At 31.6% G+C, this 13,820-nt stretch overlaps 1 protein-coding gene and 1 non-coding gene across 8 annotated transcripts in view; one reads left to right on the top strand and one right to left on the bottom strand.

The window, feature by feature from the left end:
- The window catches only part of LOC129916180 (extracellular sulfatase SULF-1 homolog), a 155,118-nt gene that overhangs the window by 69,266 nt on the left and 72,032 nt on the right, over positions 1 to 13,820 (bottom strand). The gene's annotated exons all lie outside the window — the stretch shown is intronic.
- Trnaf-gaa (transfer RNA phenylalanine (anticodon GAA)) lies at positions 5,087 to 5,159 on the top strand. Its single transcript has one exon. It is a non-coding gene; the product is annotated as a tRNA-Phe (tRNA).

Raw genomic sequence — 13,820 nt, 5'->3', positions numbered from 1 at the left:
TCTAAAACTACATATAATCGAGAAAATGAGGACTCAGTTGGCCATTCATAGGTAGGTAATACAAAAAATGTTTTCAAAAACAATTATGAATAAACGATTATTTAACCATAAAGAAAAAATTAATTCATATAAAAAAAAGTGGATAAAAGGACAAACACGACAAAAATAAAACTAGAAAAGAAATAAAATAAAAACAAAAATAATCTGATTTTTTTTTTTTATTTTTCAATAAAAGATTATTTTTCTTAATGCCATTTAGGAAGGAATAAAGAAGTATTTAAGAAAAAAATTATTCCTATTTAAAAGGGTTATAAAAATCAGTTAGGTAAGTAATATCTAAATTCCTTCTATTGCACTGCACTCTTTCATGTTTTATCTTCATAATATGTACTTAAATCCTTCTTTAAGAAGAATGTCAGAAGAGCTATGAAAAATATTTTCCAATTGTTTCATTAATTGATCATGTTCATCCTAAAAAACGTGTTAATTTTTTGTTAAAAAAAAGGTTGCGCATACGCCATAGTGACCACGCCTATAAAAATGATAATTTCGAAAGAAAATTTCGATAATGTTGCTTTCGATGATAGCTTTTATTCCAGTATATTAAAAATCCATGTATTTTTTATACTTCAATAACTCCGTATTTGACTTCGATTCCTGAGTATAAGACGAATCCCACTCAGCGACTTTTTAGAGCCAAATCACTGCCACACTACTATCAAAATGGATTCAATTTTGCTAAAAATATTTAACTTGGTTGGTGCATCAATTTAAGAAGACCAAACAATGCATTTTGCTCTATGAGGAAGAGGTGAGAGTGGAAAAAGTCAGTCACGAGTTCTAGATGCATTACACAGTGACATCGATCTGGTTAAGAAGGTAATATGGTTACAATATATACAATGTACAATATAAGTATTTTTTCTTTCTCCATACAACGCCTTTTCTTTAACCATCTACCAAGTCAATTTATATCAAAACCCAAATGTCAACAAGAATAACGGTCTCGACTCGACGAACTAGGTAATTGAAAACCATCCAATTCAAAAGAAAACACAAAAGCACCTGCTGTTTGCATCATCTCGACGAAATAAACACTCTTTACTTCATCCTTAAAAGACTCATTGAGAAATCTCATTAAACGAATCAATTAGTCTACTACAGCATATACGCAGTATAATCAGTGACACACGCCATAAAACTTAATCGAAAAGTTAAACATTACCCTAGAGTAGGTATGAGGAGATGAAGCCATACATATGTCTGCACGCACAACTTGCACAAACATTCTCTGAAAGTTAAATTTCTGCGTATCTACATAATTAGACCCAACAAATGCATATATAACTTCGCTTAAGGTACTCTGTAAACTCTTGACTCTTAGAAGGTTGATGCGAGTGCCATACTACATCTTCTCTAAAAAAGATTTTAAAATCATCATAATTTCACATAGAGATGCACACAGCACCAGAGAAGCTCAGGAACAGATGCATGCGAATTAATTCACTTCCCACTGAGTTGCACCTTGCACCTGAATCTAAGGATATACCATGCACTGCAACTCACTCAATTTTATTTAACTAAGCTTCTGGGTGTCATGGGATGAAAACATTTCAGTAAATTTATCTCTGTAGCGAGCGCTTGGAGGAGGCAAGACACAGACATCCAGATTGTAATTCATCTTATCATCGTCATCATCATCAGTCATCATCTGACCTGAGCAAACAAAAATTATTCATGCATTCAGGCAAATTTCATAGAATAGGTAGTACATGTCCTGGGCGCAAAAGATTGAGGTTATGTGTACGAGATGTTACAAAAGGCCAATAGAATTGGATCGAAGGAGATGGTGTGGGGATATGGAAGTAAGTGTTTAGGTATGTACCTACCTCCCTTTCCCGGTTAAACTTAACAAACCTGCTGGTGTAGTATAGTTAAGGTATAGTCCATGCAGAGTACGATTCAGGTCTTGCTGCACAATATTGCTAGTTGTTTACACAGGGAAGGATATGATTTGTTGAAATTAAGGCGCTACAGCGCGCTGTACACATACAACGAAACAAGATTATGTCGATTATTTTTTTTTATAGACTCTAAACTAATTTCATTGAGAATTTTTCCAAGGAAATAATTTTTTGGGATACCTAAGCTTTGATTTTTTAAATTAACTTAGCTCGATATAAAAATAAAATATGTTAGATACGAAATGAAAGGGCAATTGCACCGAGACACACACCTAAAAATACCTCTTAACCACACCTCTATATAGTAATTACAAGTATGAGACAAGCCGAGACCGGGTTGACAACAAAAACCGATGAAATTTTGTTTTCTAGATAAAACGCATATTTTTTTACTTTAAATTCAATAGTAATCTTAATAGTAAAATATAATTTGGTTCAATACAAATTAAATATTATTTTATTTTTATTATTTTTATTTATTTTTATTTTATTATATTCAAGTTATTTAGTGTTAAATCCTAGTTGGTAACAATATAACGTCAAAATAGTCAAACTTTTAATGAATATTTTAACGAAAGATTATAAATCTGTGCTTTGGTACACTTCTTATCAAATTTGGTTTGATTTTAATTGTTTTCATTGAATATGAATAATTAATTCATTTTAACAGCTTTTTGATATCGATTTGGCAGTTTAGCTAAATGTTTGACTCTTAAATACGGATTCAAAAAAAAAGAAAATTGTATTTTATTTAATTCTGCTCGTTATTTCATGTTCCACTGTGCGAGCGCTGCGAATTTGAGGCCTTCATTGTCACGGCTTGGACATTTAAAAGTTTAATAGTGTTGAATTTGTAAACTATTTAAATTGTGAAAAGAATAATATGCTCACCTAACTATTTTTGTCTCAAGGAAAACAAGGTCATTTTAAATATAAAAAAAGGACAAAAATGGAATAATTTTGAAGTGAGGAATGCTTTCAGAGCATATTCCGAATCTATTAAAAAATGCTATAAATTTGTTGCTTTTTGATAAAAAACGAAGAGAAAGCGGTTGAAGTTACTCACTGAGTAAACAATTGGTTCTAGAAAAATGGTTACACCTTTTTGAAAACGGTACACAAGAACTTCTTCAAACTTTTTTCCATTAAAGCTTAAAACATACATATAACTATTTCAAAATCTAACCGTCGTGGGGGCCATCTAGCATCAAAATAATAATCTGAAAAAATGAAGGGATTTTTTTTTTACTCATTATTTATTCATTAGAAAAAGTTTTTCCACTCAGGAACATGGTTCTCGAAAAACCATTAAATAACGAAAGCCCTAATGTACACACTACACATCTCTTTGTCTAAGCGAGTGAACGAATTTTCTTCAAATTTGGTAGGTACCTACAGATGATTTTTAAAGAATTCTAAAAATTGATTTTTAAAAATTTTGTATAACTCGCTTCGAATAGGTACATCCCCTACAAAATTTTTGGGTTATTATAATTTTATTCAAAACGGTTGTAACGATTTTGATAACCTAACTTTTGTACACACTGATCAAAGCGATTGAATTACTACAGCTTATACAGAATATTAAATCAAAAAATATGTTACGTATACGCCACCGAGCACTTTCACAAATTTATTACTATTAAAAAAAATATAAAATTACGTTCTAAAATGAACAAATTATAAGTCGTTTTTCGAGATCGAATTGATTTGGAATTGTTTACTTCTTATAATCATAAAATTGTTATAAATAATTGAAATTGCACTAATGACAACATAGCCAGTTTATTAAATGGAATGCGTCCCAGGCCGAAGCTTACATGAGGTAAAATTCAAAACATATTTTAAATGAATTTTTTGTTTGGTTTTTAGTTAGCAGTAAGCAGCCAGTTAATTTATGAATAAATCGGGGAGAAATAAAGTAGCACAACAAAGTTAGCGACCAGACATTCCCAAACTAATCATTTCTAGTACATAAGTAACCTACTTCATAGTGGTGTCTTTAATGAACTAACTGTATTAAAATATGTTCTAAACCTTAAGATAGCAAAGTCTATGAACCAAATAAACAAATCCTCTTAGCACTTTACGTTGTTTTCATGTCGACAAATATATTTCTTATAAAATAATGATATGCAATATTGTATAATGCGACAAGTAAAAATAGGACACATCCCCCTTAGTTACTTATATTTGTTTGCGCCCCATTAACGCGGCCTTCAATTTACACCACCGCTAACAATCCACTCCATTGTTTAAAGATATCACTTGAGAACCAGGACACACTTGACTATAAAACAATGGCAAAAGTGGGTAAAGTGGTTCACTTCACTTCGTTTCTATGCAAATAAAATGCGATTTATGCTCGTGCACTTTTGGTCTGCTTTGCGTTTTAATTTCACGTATTATGTTGCCACTGCACAGGCACAGGCACACACTTTCACAATAGCCCATTGAGGTGTGTGTACAATATGCATTTTTCCTTGCCAAGAAGTGTGGTGTTTCCTTCTAAGGGGGAGGGTAACCACACGAATAATTTTCCAATTCCCACCCTCTTCGAGCTGAAGCTGAATGCTGAGATGGGCAGGAAGGTTGCTTAAAACTTGTGGGACAGACACAACACACCGTTGGAATGGAATGGAACTCCTCATAATACTCGTATTCAAATTAGTACCCTTCGTCGATTTCTTCGTCGTCGTTGTCGTCATTGTAGAATTTTCTTCTTGCCACTTGAGTGCTTTTGTAGTTGTCCCTGGTATTTTTATTGCACCATTGTGCATCAGTGTTTAATTTGCTGTACTTTTCAGCAGCACAAACATGTATATATTTTTTTTTTATTTATTGTGAGCAAAAATGAGCAATGCATTTTTTGGTTGGTAGGTACATATAAACCAAAACGAGTTGATGCATTTTTATGATATTCATGCATATAATGGGTTTAATTCATATCCGGATCCGGATGGTGGTGGAAGGATATTCTTAAAATAAGTATAAGAGATTATACTTTTATGTTTCATGCCAAAAGCGACTTCTGTTATATTTTTAAACATTTTTTTTATCTATATATATAGAGAAAAGAAATGAGTTCGTTTATAAATGATATAAATGCAGCTGATAAGTGTGCCGAAATAGCTCAGTTGGGAGAGCGTTAGACTGAAGATCTAAAGGTCCCTGGTTCGATCCCTGGTTTCGGCAGACTTTTTTTTTATTATTATATTTTATTTCTGTTTTTTATAGAAAATTGTCGAAACTTTTATTTATATCTTCGTACAATAGTGAATAAAATGATTTTATTTATCTAAGATTAGTGAATTAGAACATTTTTAAAAGTAAAAAATGTTTTATAATTTTTTTTAAATTTGACCTCGAATATCTTTAGAATGGTTAGATTAATGAAAAAAGTTAATAAGACCTTTTTTGTGGAACAATCTATTTCCTACAAGAATATGTTTTGCGCGTTTTATTATTATAATTTTTCAATTTGTTACAAAATTAAGAACAAAAAACGAATTTTTAAAGATTTTCTTGATTTTTGGACCTCAAATATCTATTAAACGGACTTTTTTGTAGAGCGTTCAATTTCCTACAAGAATATGTAAAGAAATTTGCTAAAAAGTCGATTTAAAAAAAATGATTTTTTTAGTAGAAGCTTGGTGTAAAAATGGAAAATTGCGAAGCGGAGGACCTTCCCATTAATATTAAGAGCTAATATTTGGTGTGTATATTCTAGAGGTGTCTGGCAATCGATTTTTCGGAGTATCAAATAAAAAAAAAAAGAATTTCGATTTTTTTGACCCACCCTAATGTAGGTATTATGAATTTATTTGCATTATTTAAATTTTCTTTCTTCTTATAGGTATAGCGTTTACCTAACTACAATGTCGATGGAAATAAAATAAACGACTGGGTCGCACATTCTTGCTCTTATGGTAAAATTTGATCTTATCTTAAAGCTTTTTATGAAAACAAAAAAATGGAAAAATTATAATTTGATTTTATTAAGGCATTTGTGATAACGCAAAAGATTACATAAAATCCAATTTTAATATTAATGAAATTTTAATATTAATTTAAATGATTTTGATCACAAAACGAAGTTGCCATCTGATTTCTTGTCTGAAGAGGAATTTCTAGAAGAAAAAAAAATTGAAAATCGTTATAATCGATTAAAAAAAAATTATTTTGTATAATTTATCTAAAAAAGTTGGTATGCCGTTTTAAAGAAATATTTAATTAACACTTAAAAACAAATTTCAAAATATTTCAATGACCCGTTTTCAAAAAATAATTTTAAAGCATTTATTTAAAATACGAAATACGATTTTTTTTTTTAATTTTAATATTACGCCTGCTAAAACGCTTTTGTATAGCGACATGGCTCTCCAAAATTTAATGTCACTTATCTTGTTAAGATAATCATATAGAATCCAAAAAACTTTTGTAAAGTCTAAAAATCATCGCAATAATTTTTTTTTTATTTTTGTTTGTTAGTGACGGCAGAACTGTCTTCATTCACCTTAGCAATTTTTCCATCCATTTCTATATGATTTACAAAAAAAGTAACAACATGTTACAAGTACCTACACATCTTTAAACATCAAACCAATTTAGCTGATGTATCAAATTATTTTGAAACAAATTGCAGAATATTTCCTCAACAGCGCATAAGTCAATCAAATTTGAAATTTCCCAAACAAGCAAAACTGACAAGTGTGCAAGAACGGACATCACACTCCATTAAATGCATTCACGCATAGTTGAACTCATTAAAAAAAAAATGTTTCTTTTCCGCTCATGTTCGACACTAAAAAAAGTGACTTAAATCATGTTGCGTAAATCCGACTGCACCCAGAAAATTAAATGGAACTGCTGCGCTTTCATAATGTGACAGTTTATATAAACCCACTCCACCCGTCTACCGCAGTCTTAAGTTTCTTTAGATCGCGACCGGGCGGCGCTTTTTTCCTTTTGCCAACAAGCCCAATAGGGCATACAACTATTTATGTGGCACTACGCGCGCCGTCTTTCATGTTTATCCAGGAAATATGAATCGCATGACTGAAAAATGGTGGTAGGAGGCGGAAAAGAATATCTATCCATGTATCGCTCTCCTCACCGATTCAATGTCAATAAATTTTAAGAAAATTACACGCTTCATCACATAACATTTGGTCTGACGGACGAGACTGTTCTGGGCAGTCTATTTTTATGCCCAGTCAAGTCACGTGCACATTCAAAAAATAATCAAACGTTCCAATTACTAGCCTAGCCAGTGAAGCAACAGCAGAAGAGATCTAAAGATGAGAACTATTTTTGTTGGCGTTTGCGAATGATGGGTCTTTCAATTTCAAGCAGACTTTTAAAAACATCTGTTTCAGAACCCACAGAGTTCAAATGAGTACCTACATACATTTGTTTGTAGTGAGTGGTTGTCATTAAACAAAGCACACTGTTGACAGTAGATTGGCGCACTGCTGAAGGTTTAAATCTTGAAGCTTCGGGAGATCAAGATAATATTGAATTGCAGTTCAAAACCACTCAAGATGACAGATCACCACTTGAGGGTATAAGAAGAGCCGTTATGTTTTAACAACGGATACCATACAAATAACGCCTTGTGTAGAGTAGTGATGCACCCTTCTTTTAATGTGTGCACTTGTATAGATGTCAATTTTTCTTAAAGTGCTCGGCACACTCGACATCTCATACACTTAGAATTCTGTTAATGTTTTGTGATAATTGCTGACACATGACAGGAAGGGAGATGTTGTAAATGAGTTGCTTCTTTTTTCAAAACAAAATTAAAATACACGCTTCTGGCGCACGTATTTGCTCTTAAAAAAGTGATTATAGTGCAGCAGAAATGGAAAATTGATAGAAAAAACTAATTTCCACAGAGGCGATACTAAATTTATTGCGTTGGTACTTCATTTTTGACATACTTTCTCAATTTTAATACAAATCTTGAAAGTAAAGAAGAAATTATAAAAGAAAAAGAGGGTCTAATATAAAAGTTTAGAACCCGTATCAAATTAGAATTTCTTGTAGATATGTATAGGACTTGGGATTCACTTTTACGTGCTAACTCTGCTAATTTAATAAACAATTTCTTTACAATTTTCTACATAATGTATGTATGCACGAAATTGCATAGCATAAACAAACATCTTAGCCCCATCTTAAAGCGATTGTCTACATTTAAGGGTTAACATATCGAAACCTAATTCAACTCGTATTTCATAAAGTTACGGTGTGACATTTGAAAGTTTAAATTAATTTTTTCAAGGAAAAAATAGAAATATTGATTTTGTGGTTCATATTATTTTAAATTTGTTAAAGTCATTATTTTACATTATTTATAAATTTTTGCTTGCGAAACATATGTAGGTACTATAAGGCAAGTTTAGGATTCGTACCTAAAAAAAATATAACTCGAGCTAACAATCAGACATGACATTACGATGATGGAGAATGCCAAAAAAGTGGGTCTCAATTCTGTCTATCTGTCTGTGTGTATATACCTCGAGCTACAGCCTAAACTAGGAAGCGATTTTCTTCAATCAAATTGAAATTTTTTTTAGAGCCAAAACTAACGGTACCTACCTATCATATAACGGAAACATAAAAGTAATTTTTTTTTCAAAAACAGCTCTAACGATTTCGATTAAAATTTATGAGTGCAATCTGTAATGTTATACATAAGGCTCAATTTTTGAAATAAAAAAAATATTTTTTTGCACCGTTATTAACGGTACCTTCCACAGAACCGTTTTATTGGTCTCTGAATATCTCGTCCATAACTAACCCGATTTCAACGAAAATTTGTATGCAAAAGTGTTTAAGTATAACTGTTATATTAAAATTTTAGGAAATTTTCAAAAAAAAAACACATTTTTGGATTTTTAAAAAACATTTCAATTTTTTTTTTTTTTTGAAAAATCAATTTTTGGAAAACGGTTTTGTGAAATATTTCAAAATTTTCTTTTTAAGTGTTATTAAATTATTTTTGCAAAATGGCATACCAACTTTTTCTTTGCAAAATGTTGCAAAATTTATACCTATAAAAAAATTGTATTTTTTAAAAAACGGCTCTAACGATTTTCAAATTTTTTTCTAATAATTCCTTTCATGCATGAAATCAGATGACATACTTCGTTTTGTGATAAAAAGTCATTTATCAATTATAATTATCAAAATAGATTTTATGTATTTTTATAGATTTAACTGCAAAATATAAAATTATAAATTAAATATTAAAATTAATATAAATAATAACTTTTTAACGAAACAGTAAAAGTTTGATTTTCACTTGTTTTTAGAGGGTCCCATAGAAACTCTTTTATTTATTCACATTTATTCATATTTAATTATTTTGAGATTGCTACTCTTAAAATAAATGTGGTGACACAGATAGTATTAGATTTAGAAAAAATCCACTTGTCCAACAAAATTATGTTGGCTCATTCAAAATTATATTTTGCTATCAGAAAATTTTTTTTGTGAGAGCCATCTATTAAACAAAACTAACGAAAATGACACCGCTTTCCGTCATTGATTTTATTTTATTTCAAAAATATAACATTTAATTAATATAATAATAATAATAATAATTTGTAGCACTTCACCCCATAATGGGGCTAACACTTAGTGACTAACAACTCTCACCATACTGGTGTACGTTTAATTTATTTGCAAGAATCGAAATGTACTTTTTCATGACAATGATATTTACTCTTGGAAGTTTTGTTAATTTCTCGCAAGAAGCAGAACTCCTGAAAAAAATGTTTTTAGATGGTGCAGGCTGGCAAACGAACACAGACCTCTGGCGTCATAGTCCATCGCACGGGTTACTTTTTTTTAACATTCAATGCCGAATTTTAGCCGTGAGGCGAAGCCTTTCCGCGTCGACTCTTGTTAATGTAAGCCGCAGGTGATTTAAGTGACAATCCCTAATAGTAGAGTCCGAGTCGGCTTTAGCCTTGGGGCATATTGTACAGCTAAAATCGGCTCGTGAAAAAGTCGCCATAAGATTGCTCTAATAAATTTTTTCAAGAACTCTGGTAGGACATATAACAAAGATTTGGAAAGGTTTGGAAACACTTACATATATTTAGCTCCGTGAAGCCAGAACTGCTACCTAAAAATTTTTGAACTAAACTTGTCTAATACGTTTGTCCACCCTTTGTCCATGTTTATACACCCAAAATATTCGTTTGTTCACCCTTCAAAAAACTTTTATGTTTTTCGATGTACTGAATTCCATCAGTTCCTTGATTTAAGTAAAGTGCAAAATAACAAAAAAAAGATAAGACTAATCCAATTTTTTTAGTGGTTTTTTACACTTCACTTAAAACCTACACTTTTACGGAACAAAAGAGACCCCGGATTCGGATTCCGCGTATCGAAAAATATAACTCTAGGTGGCTCTGGTTCGAACAACAACACCGTTGGTGATATTTTGACGACTTCAGCTTTTCGCTCAAAAGAGCTATGAAAAATTCATAAAAATCAGTAAAAATCAAAAAAAAACATTATTTTGTTCTTTTCCAAAAAGTATTGATATTTTACGAACATTTCAAAATTAACGTTAAACCAAAGTGAAAATTCAGTTTTTTTCTGGCATTTTCGTTTATTTGTCATGTTCCCGTTAGAAATTTTGAGAGAACTTTAGATTTATGTTCACTACCATAAAAATGCATACACTTAGCCAATTAAAATAATTATTCTAGAACTGTCCACCTCTTTAAAATACAAATTTACTAGATTATTATTAGAATAATAAAAATAATTAAAATCCTGAAATATTTTTTTAAGATTCCGTAACATCCCCTTATAACAGTGTAATAGTACCTATCATAATAAGCCAATTTTATAATACTAAAGTAGTTTCTTTATTTTTTGTTTATTTTTGTTTGACAAGTTCCAAGAGTGTCGCATAAAGTCAATATTTTTAAGTCTGATTTGACAGTCAGAATAATTAATACAGATGAAAATGATGATAATCTTAAGTTACAAAGATGTGGTATGGTTTTAAAAGCAACAGCAGCAGAAACGCGTCGGAAGAAGACATGTGTTTTACTTGCTTGACATTCACTGTGTGTAATTAGTTGTAAATAGCTTGAAAGTGATTAATTGAAGTCACAGTTGTTGGTTGGTTTATATATATTTTGAAAATAGGAACGATTCTAGGGATCAGATAGGAAGTGAGTTATGAGGGTAATGAAATTGAAATTTTCAATGTTGAGTTACAAGATGTCTAAATTCTTGTGAGATGTGTCAGTTGAATTATTGCCATGAGGGAGAGAGAATATTCTGTGTAAATCTTTAAAGAAAACGAATCCACGATGTTTTGACAGAGATATTCAAATGTTTAAAAGCACTTTTTAAGCAACAAACGTTCATAGCTCAATAGCTCAATATTATTTTTTTTTTTTTTTCTAAAGTAAAAGATTTCTCACTGTCATTTCCTTGTTTATTTCTTTAAAAAATTTAAAGATTTTAAGAGCAGTTTGCTGAAACGAAAGTTAAGGACTTAAGTTCTACATAAAACCTTATGTGATAGGTACCTAACTCAGAGGAAAAAATAGGGAATAAGGTTTTATGTTCTACTTAACTATTTTAGTTTCGTTTCAGCAAATGGGTTTAAGACAGTGAACGTTTCATTTGGATATAGCTATTTTGAAACAAAAATACTTAGATGGTATCTTTAAAGCCTTCCCAAAATACCAAAATTAATCTTTCTTTCTTAAAAAAATGAAATCCAAAAATTGATGTTAAATAAACAATTATCCGCAAACACAATTATTTTGAGCAACTTTGTATCACTTTGTAACCGAAAAAGGAAATCTCAGCAAAATATCCTTAGTAATTTTATCAGAGTATTTCATAACCCTGTAACGTGTTTGTTAAATCCTGTAAAGTTCATTTCTTTTCTTATAGTGCAATAAACAATAATAATGAATAATGTATCAACTAAAGAAAAAGATCGCATAGGTACCTACGAAGAGACGAGAAAAAAGTAAAGAAAAGAACTTGAATTGCACGACACAATGCAATTCGCGACAACAACATTTCCCAAAGTCATTGCAAACGACCTCTGTGCTCTGCACTGATGTGCAACCTCGTCGTCGTCTTATACATTTTAGGTCCAAAAAACGGACGATTATTTACTTTTAATACGTAAGTCGTGACCGATTCTTCTTCATTATTATAGGGCCCTGATTTCTTTTTTCCCGTCGTCGTACCGTTGTTGTTGAATTCGTCCTCTTCGGCTACTATAAAACTCCCCGTTGAGCAAAAGAATTATTAAAGACACACACAGAGGGAAACTTCCTTTAAGACGGAGACGAGTAAGGCAACAAAATCAAAACCGGTAATAAAAGAAACAAAAAAAGGACGATGGTAATGATGAAGACGACTATGATGGTTGCTGAAGTGATGTAAACAGAAAAAAAGGTTGATTGACCGTCACCGTCTTCTAGTTTGTAAACCTACTACAGCATCACATTGATTTTACGAGTTAACTCGCGAGATTCATTGTCGACACTCGACAGTTCGATCAAAAGTTACAAAAGAAAATAAATAAAGAGAAATGATTGTGGTCGTCGACAAAGTTTTTTGTACAAATACTATGGTTACTATTAGACAGGGTTGGATTTGGAAAATAAGGGTGCCTTGCCTAGTGCCTTAAGAAATTATAAACAATAAACAAGGCCAAGCACTCTAGTTGGTTTAGTTCAGTAGTTCTTATCGGGAGACCATTCCCAACCAAGCCAACGCTCGGCAAAAAGGGTATCAGCTCAAGCAGCTTTATTGGACTAAAGTTTGGATATGACTTCCCTTACTTTGCCAAGGTCGAGGCAACAAACTTTTATTGTCCAAAAAGATTGGTGGAATCTGCCTTGGGACAATTGTAGAAACTACAGAAGTGATTTCTCCAAATCGCTTGTGGCTCTATTCTCTATTATTATGCTCTTCTGCTCTTTTTCACTTGCAGAGCTGATTGGAAACTCTGGTTTATTCTTTGCAGCAGCACTTTGTACTATTTTCGTTAAGCTACATGAACATGGCCCCATTCATCTATAAACGTGGGATTTCGCAGTGGTTTTGTAAAACTCAGCACGTCAGCGACGCACGTTCCACTGATTCTCAATACTCGATGGTAGATGGTCAAAAAAAAAACTGCGCACACAGGCAGTACACTGAGGAAAAAAACAACTTAAAATCAACGAAAACCACGTTGATTCAACTATTTTTCGGAATGATCTTGCGTTGAAGACGAAAATTTTAAAATCAAAGTAGAACATCGTAAGTTTAAAGTGGTTTACCGTTATAAAACATCTTTAAATCAAAGTTGTTTCAACTTTAAAAAAAAGCATCAATTTATTAAAAAAATAGAAAAAATGGGTAGCCGCTGGGGATCGAACCTACAACTCTTGGGTTACTAGGCAAATGCTTTACCAACGTGCTATCTCACATGTTAAAAATAAGAGTGATAAAATGCAACAAAAGCTGAAGTCCGACAAAAATAAAACAATTTCTTACGTTGTTTCAATTTTATTTCGAAGAAGTTTCATGTTAATTTTTTCAACATTAAATCAACGTTGAACATTTTGCATTTTACGTTGCGTTTTTTCCCTCAGTGTAAAGATCCAATCTCTCCGTCTCCATCCAGCATAAAAAGATTAAAGTTTTAAGAAGCTATAAAATCAGATATCGGTTATGAACTAAATTTTTAACAGAGCAAATGGAAACATGTCTAATGACAGTTTCAATTTAAATGAGTTGAGGCATATCCAACGCTGTTTTTATACTGAGGTTAAATTCATTTGCAGCTAGGGCTGCCAGATAAAATTT

This window comes from Episyrphus balteatus, chromosome 3, assembly GCF_945859705.1.
Source record: "Episyrphus balteatus chromosome 3, idEpiBalt1.1, whole genome shotgun sequence".
NCBI lineage: Eukaryota > Metazoa > Arthropoda > Insecta > Diptera > Syrphidae > Episyrphus > Episyrphus balteatus.
This window is presented reverse-complemented; position numbering and strand designations above follow the sequence as displayed.